Genomic DNA, 8753 nt, shown 5'->3' with positions numbered 1-8753 from the left:
GAAGTGTGAATAGCGTGATGGTGAGAAACAAAATGAATCACGAGGGATGATCGCTTTGGAAAAAACAAATTTCCCCGTCAGAACTGTTGGAACATTAATTAGAGCCCTTGTAAGTGGTGTGTTGAACACTAAGGGGAAGCATATTATACATCAGCCATCTTCCATAATTTGGTTAGAAATGCTAGCAATTATTGCACAGATGTGCACAATATGGAAATTTAACATCAATTAACTATTCAGTTGATGTGATTCACTCACCAAATTGAGTGAGAGAGTGTGTAATGTCAATGGCAATCTGGACGTCCTTTTAATAGTGTTAATAGCTAGGAGCAGCTTGTTGTCTCCAGAACAAGCTGGAGAGACTGTAGTGTACTTCATCATTCAATCCCGCTCAAGTCTGGAGCCAGGGATGCATGAATAAGGAACAAGAGCTGGCTGCTGCTGTCTTTCAGAGCTGTTGTGCATGGTAGGCGTGTGTATAATGTGCCTATAGTGTTTGTAGAGGGAAATCTGGACCCCTGAATTCTCATTTGAGCTAAAATATTGAGACTGCACCAAGATCTGTTCTATGCTTGACATATCCTATTCACTTTGGATTTGATCAAATGTTGGGGAGACATATTCAAAATGTTCAGAGACAATCTGGCTTTTTCATGAGTTTTATAACATCTGTTTGAATGTGTCTTTACATAATGCATCTGCGTGTCCACAGGGATTCCCCCCTCGCTCCCGTATTCTGGCTCTCATTCAAGCTGTCAGACTTCTCTGCACAATTCAATGCATGTACATTTAAGGACACCGCAAGAACGTGGGAGCAACTGTTTGTGGATCAGAAATGGGCTTGTTTGTTTGACTGCCAGCCTTTGTGCCTCTTTCCATCTTGCTGAAGTTCTTCTTAAATCAAGTTTATGGTCTTTGTCTGCCTATCGCTCTAGTCCAGGGTTTTTCAGTCGATTGTGAGCTAATGAGAAGATAATTAAATGTCATAATAAACAAATTACAATGAAAAATAAATGCACAATTAATTGGAATAAAGTTAAAATTGGTATATGGCTTAGTGTGATTATTAAATAACAAAAGGCTGCAATTTAGTGTGATGCATTGCCTTTTCATAGTGACGTGCCGCACCGTGTTCATTTACTCATACTCAACTCATGATCTGGTGTTTTCAGTTTCTCTGAGCAGCTTAGTTCACTTAATTTTCACAATAATTAACAAAACATTTTGTACATACGTTTTCAGCATTTTATCGGATTTTGGACATGATGCATTTATAAATCTGCTTTCAACTAAACACTCAAAGGTCTCCCTGCAGTACTCCACAAACATAAAAGCTTGGAACGAAAGCTAGAAAGCTTGAAAATGAAAATTCTAAATTTTAAATATTATTGTAACTTTTAGTGTAAAATGAAATTATTATTATTATTCATATTATTATAATTGTGAAATATATATTTTAATACAATTGTGTTATGGCAAAATGGATTTCTTTCTTTAGTTTTTACATTTAAAAATAGATTTTAATTCGATATAGTATTGTGCTCTGAGGTACTTAAAGAACATACTTTATTTCAGAGGGGTTAGGCTGAAAAATGTTGGAAATTTTGGAATCCCTGCTCTAGTCCATGTCAGTGTGAAGCCAGCATGGGAGCATAAATATTAAATGTAAACAGTCGCAGAGTGTCTTTTTCGCTATTGTAAACAGCATTTACTGTAATTAGAGCTTACAATTAGAACACAAAGGCTCCAGCCCCTGTACTGTAGAGCTACTAACAATTAAGAAAAAAAAAAACAACCTTTGCATCCACCTTCTGCTGATGAGGCAGCTAATGATGAAAGGCTAAATGTGCGCATGAATCACCAGCGGCAGGTGCGCATTATAGCATTGCCCCGCTCTATCTTTCTGACTCTAGGGTGTAATTATGTCAATCACCGTGCGGCTAACGAACACGGATCTCGTCTTAGAATGTCTCATCCCTTTGCTGATGATGCTTGTTTTGAGTAAGGATCCGTTTGACTGTTTTCTGTAGCAGTGAGAGCGAGGATACAGATTCATTAGCATGTTTGTGATGGGAATTGTTTTGGGGTGGGGTGGTGGGGTCTAAGGTGCTGTAACAGATGGCATAGAAATGTAATGAGTGATGGGAAATGTGAATGCCCTAACGAATGCCTTAGCAACAGCGCTACCATTTTTTTGTGTTTTTGTGTGGCTTTGTGCAAAGCGATGCTTTGCGTTGTGTGAAACGCATATGTGTGGGTGGGTGTCTGTGAGTGAGATATGAGGTTTGGCAATGGGAGCTGTACAAATGATCTCCAGACACTCACAATCGACACTGCTATGTTTTGGTTGTAACCTAGCAACAATATATTTGGGGTTAAATGGCAAATATAACATAACCGCACCTATCTTTCAACTCTAAATCAGTCACTCTCCCAGCTAAAGTGGACTTCATTTTCCCCCGCTCTCTTTCCATTAGTCCTGGAGTACATCTCTCTTCCCGTCTGCCCCATGATAGCACCTCACCTCCTCGGCACCCAGCGTGCCTCATCTCAGCACCCTCGCTAGTCTTATTCCTGCTCGTATATCACCATAAATCTCACTCTTGGCACAGGAAGTAGGCATGGGTCAGAAATCAGTCTGAGAATCATACCCGGAGGTGAGATGAAATGGAAAAATCTTTCTATCCTTTCACGCTTCTCATGCACTTAGTGCTAGACTACTTCTCCCTCCAGGCTGTATCCCAGAGTAAGCGTCCTCAGACTTAATTTATGCCTGAAGACAGCATATTCTTAAAACCATTTTGTATCTGAAAAAAAAAAAAAAACTAATTCTGATAGAGACACAAAGGCTTCATCCTCTGTCACCGAAAGCTTTTTGTGCCATTACAATTATTAGGTCGGCTTTGCTGAGGCTATCACTGCAGCTTTAAGGATAAGCTGTTTGCTTGTTTATAAAATATGGAGATCTAACAAAGAATTATGGAGTGGCGATGTTACTGTGTTTTTGAGTGCACAATTTTTGTGGAAAGGTAAGCCAATTGATTTAGCGAAAGTCGAAAATGCATTTTTGTCTAGTCAGTAGATAAAAACATGTTCAGAGGTGGTTCGGAGGTGTCACGGTTCACAGTGCGGTTATAAATCACTGTCAACTTCAGGATCTTACTTACAAAAGTCAGGTGGTGCCGCTTCCAACTAAATATTTCTGGTGCCAAAAGTCTTATGTTACACTGGCCCGATGGAACTGTTCGCCGAAAATCATTTGATAATGGAAAGGTAGAATTAATTCTGAACTGAAATGTATGCAAAGTACATGCATAGTCAGTGCCACAAATAATTTATCACACAGTAATGCTGAAAGACTGCAGTTATGCTGTTTATATTGAAGAAACCTTGATGCTAAGTTGCTGGTTTATGGGCATGTCAAACTGTGCTGCATTGATGCAGTGTTTTGCCAGGCTTAGGTTGTGGGTCACAAGCTGGGAGGCAATGGAGCCAAACACAGTCTGATAGCACTCAGCTCAAGTAACGCAGCCCCTGTGCTGTCCCAGCTCACTTTAGGAGCTCGGGGTTCAGAGGAGGCCAGTCGTTACAGATCCTGAGCTCGCTCCCTGGAGGAAAACAATGAGTGATACTGCCCTGACGAGCGCTTCAAGCCCCAGCCAACAGAGAGATAGAGAAGAGAGTGCCCAGAGGAAAATAATGTAGCTCAGAGGTTGTGCTTTTACGTATAGCTCAAGAGACGTCTCTGGAATGTTTGTTACGCATCATCTCAAACGGTTCTCCTAAAATTGTTTTCAATAAACGCAAACTAGACAACTGACATATTTACGACTCTTAAAGTAAAAAGAGACTAGTTTTGGCTGTAAAGTGAATGTGGATAGGATAGCTAAGATAATTTGGTCATGGAAGTATTTGATGAGGAATGATCACTGACTTTTAATTTCAGACTTTGGTACTGTATGTTGACAGAACTGTGCTGAGATGTCTTTGACATATTGCTCAGGAGGAACATCTGTAAACCATGAGACTTCAGCTAAAGTTTAATCTCTCTCTCTCTTTCTTTCTCTTTTAAAATGTATTAAATACAGTATTTGTCAATTGACTCTTCACTGAGAGAAGCCATCTGTCACGACACATTAAAGAGACAGAAAATGCAATTTATTGTTAGAATTTCTTAAAAAATATGACAATATTTGAAAGCTGAGACTTCTTACCAAAGTAACCTGCTGTGTCTTGTCTGTCGGTGTGTTGTCAGCGTATTTTCCATTCCGTGAGAACATGACGTGTGGCACCATGGCTTTTCACGCGTAGCAATGGTAACTAAGGGAGGCAGGGTTTTGAGAAGGGTCAGTTGGATATTTAATTGTGCATGCTAATTTCACCCATTTTTACATTTAGATTACCACTGCCATCATTTAAAGCCAGTGGCGGGCCATCCATTTCACACATTAGCCTTCAGTGGTGTCCTAAATGAATTAATCCACCTCTTAATACCATCACACTGATGCCACGGCTATAGAAACCATAAACATGATACAGAAATGCAGCATAAAAGAGCAATGTATCAGAGGTAGGCATCTCATGTAATGAATGCCATTACTAAAGGAAGAGGCACAATTAACACAATTCAACAATCATGTGCATCATCGCTATCTGAAGCATTAGCAAGATGACACAAATATAGTCCACCCGGCGCTCTTTCAAACATTTATTAACTGAAACATATTTATACATTACAAATAACATTGGCATAAATTAAATAAAGTGATTCCATGTGTTTTAAAGTTGAACGAACAGTTTAACCTGCTCATACGGCTTTTCTTCTTCACAAGTCTGCCCACTGGTCTGTCTGTGCGCTGTGGGAAGAAAATACTAGTTAGCACAGATTTAATGGGAAAGTGAGAATGTACCATTAAAATAATTTAATACAGGAGGATTAAGAAAAGTGTATACATGTGTTTAAAAGTATACCTGCCAATTTTATGTACCCCAGGACTCCTCTTCCTGACAAGTCTTCCCACCGGTCTGCCAGTACCGCTACAGTTAAGAGGAAAATACATGTTTTTCTTAATTTTCTTCTTGGGGAGACTTATTGCACATAGGTGTATCTTGCACTATAATTTCTACTTGCTTTTTGAAAGTCAGTCTTAGAATAACTTGACACTCTGTTGTGCAAGTATGTAACATGGTTATTAAATTTGTGATTTGTGTGTTTGTTGAATGTACACTACGTGATATATGCAAAATATGCTGAGGGGAAGCTATCCTAATTTCAACATGGGGCTCAGAAACTTTAGCAGCGACCCTGGCTAGATGGCCCTGATTATAAACTACATTTTCTCACACTGTTGATTCTAAAGGCCTTAGTGCAGATTTGCTTGACCCTGGCAACACATGATTCTGAAATATATATTGGATAAAAGCAGAAACACACACTACTGGACATCACAACCAAGAGAAAAGCTATGAAATTAAGAGAATAGACGACTGGATAATTTAATACACATTCATGGAAAAATATATTGAAACTAAGTCAGTTATTTTGAGAGTGTTTAGGCCAGCAGAGAAGGCTTTGCTGGCCCTGGCGGCCCAACCCTGTTTAAAACACATTTCATTTAATAGCTACGTTTTATTTCATTCAGAGAAATTATATATTGTTTATCAATATTTTGAGTTTGTTCTTTTTTTCATTTTAGTTAATGTCTTAGTAATTTTATTTTGTTTGTTTGTTCGCTGTATACATTTAAGATATAGTTATTTCCATACATCTAGTTAAACTAAATGAAAGTGAGTAATGTTGCCTTAGCAAATATCAGAAATAAAATGTTTATCTGTTTCAATATATATACAGGACAGACCAAAAGTTTGGAAACATTACTATATTTAATGTTTTTGAAAGAAGTTTCTTCTGCTCATCAAGCCTGCATTTATTTGATCAAAAATACAGAAAAAAATGTAATATTGTGAAATATTTTTACAACTTAAAATAATAGTTTTCTATTTGAATATACTTTAAAAAAAATATATTCCTGTGATGCAAAGCTGAATTTTCAGCATCATTACTCCAGCCTTCAGTGTCCATCCAGTCTATCACAGGATCATTTAGAAATCATTCAAATATATTTTCTTTACTATCACTTTTTTATCATTTTAACACATCCTTGCTGAATAAAAGTATTGATTTTATTCAAAAAAAAAAAAAGAAGAAAAGAAAAGAAAAGAAAAAACAATTACTGACCCCAAATTACTGACCAGTTGTGTATATTGTACTTTTTATTCATCAAAGTATCCTAAAAAAGTATCACATGTTCTGAAAAAATATTAAGCAGAAGAACTGTTTCCAACTTTGATAATGAATCATCATATTAGAATGATTTCTAAAGGATCATGTGATAATGATCCTAAAAATTCAGATTTGCATCACAGAAATAAATGATAATTTAATGTATAATAAATTTTAAAACAATTATTTTAAATTGTAATACTATATCACAATATTAATTTTCTTTCTGTATTTTTTATCAAATAAATGCAGGCTTGATGAGCAGAAGAAACTTCTTTCAAAAACATTAAAAATAGTAATGTATCCAAACTTTTGGTCTGTACTGTATATATTTTCAAGTAGCAGGAATGTTTTTATGGTTTTAGTTTGTTAACAATAATAAAATGTATGCATTTAGCAGATACTTTTATCCAAAGCAACTTACATTGCATTCAGGCTACCAATTTTCTCCTAACATGTGTTCCCTGGGATTCAAATCCCTTAACTTTCCGCTTGCTAACTAAAGCTTGTAATGCGTTACCACTTGAGCTACAGGAACACTACACTACAAAATAACCCTTTTTAACAAAGCTATATAGATGTACATTATAATACAAAGTTTTATTTTTTATTCAGGCGGAAAGAGCATGGAATTTTAATTTCAGCCATTTATCTTTTTTTTTTTTTTTTTTTGGCCATGACATGAAAATAATTACACATTTATGGATATTGGCCAGATTTACTATTGTTGCAATCCTAAAAAATAAATACCTCAAACCAGGGCATAGCCATTAATAATTAGCATACACTGAGTCAGACTAAACTATTTATTGAGTCCTCTCCCGTGGATATTCATCACCCTCTGTGTAGTGATGGCAGGCGTATGCTGTCACACCAAGCGCTCTCTCGTTTAACAGCCCCATATCATTGCAGACTCTCTCAGTCAGTGAGATGGACATCACGGCCTCTCATTAAAGAAGGGATCTCTCCCACTCATCTGAGGCACAGTGCTTTCACACTGATTTATCTAGCTTGTCACATGTGTTATCACCACGGGGATGAAGCTCAGTGATCACCAGCAGGCCGTTTTTTGGTAAATCCATGTATTTCAAGCGGCATTTAGATAATATTTAATTTACTGTAGTTCTGAAGAGTGAGTTGAAGGAATTTTTAAGCTCAAGTAGTTCAGGATTCATATTATCTTGGTGTCAGTTAATTTTTTTCCTTTCTGTGTAAACCCAGTGGGCATTGGACTGTGAATTCCTAATAAAGTTCTCACTTTAATGGCGTGACGTGAATATCGGGCTGTGCAAATTAATTCTACTGCTACTTCTCTTGCAAAGTGTCAAAATAGGCAAGTGGGAGATAAAGTTTAAAACAAACATGAGGCAGTGTCCACTGATCTAGTCGTTTATCACCATGAGGGATCATTTTCATTTCATAGCTGGAGGAGGAGAGCAAGAAACATGGCGCCATCCCAAAGGCTTCGCTTTTTCACACAGAAACCTTTTCTGTTGTCAGGCGATAAATGAAAAGTATTGCTGAGCTTTTATTATGTTTGCAAAGCACTTTGCAACCTGGGGGATGGATTTTTGCCACCTCTTTTAAAGGTTTTATAATCAATTGATGGCTTGGAGATCAGTAAATACCTGGAAACATATCTCCCGAGTGTCTACGGGTGTGTGTATGCGTTTACATGCAGCAGTGTGACCAATCTGTCCTTATTTGACTAAGCAAATATTGGAATGTGCTGCAGTGATAAAGATAAATGAAGCCTGTGAATCAGAATGCTGTCTGGCCGGTCATTTGTATCCTTGCTCCCCTGACCTGAATTTAATCCCCACAGAGAGAGGAGAGAGAGAGAGGTCATTACAGAGGCTTCTCATTCAGCACTCTTCATATGGCTTAGCTTATCTCCTGCAGGCCGGCCTCTGAGCCGCTGTGTACTGTATTTCTAAGAGAGAAATAAAGCACAAACACATCAAATGACTTCCTCTCTTGTGTCCTCACCTAAAGGATACAGGGCTAGTGTGGAGTATTAACCCAATTGTGAATGCAAATAGCGGAAATTATTCAGAAGTACTATAGGAAAAAAGCTTTTTAGTCTTTTTTGCCTCTTTTATTGATACGAAAGAGAGAACAAGAGGGAGCAGGATCAGGAAACAGCACAAGCTGGATTCAGACTTGCATCAAATGAGCAGCACCACTCAGGGGGTCAGGGTTTGGCTGCTTGGCTGCTTGGCTTTGGCAGCACTTTTACCATTATGCAAGGAAAAAAACATTACAATTTTTCCATTGATGTTTATTCAAAAGTAGTGTATCCTGACAATCAATAGATTTTTTTTCTTAAAAATCACACATTTTATTATGTTACTGTAGATGTTGCACCAGTGCCCAGTTTTTGGGTGGTTCTTAAAAGCATCAAATGGATTTATGTAAGCACATTTATGATACCTAGGGAAAGCTTCTGTAGCATTCCCATTCATCTCAA

The sequence above is a fragment of the Carassius auratus genome, unplaced genomic scaffold (genome assembly GCF_003368295.1).
Source record: "Carassius auratus strain Wakin unplaced genomic scaffold, ASM336829v1 scaf_tig00215392, whole genome shotgun sequence".
NCBI lineage: Eukaryota > Metazoa > Chordata > Actinopteri > Cypriniformes > Cyprinidae > Carassius > Carassius auratus.
Note: the sequence above shows the minus strand (reverse complement) of the source record.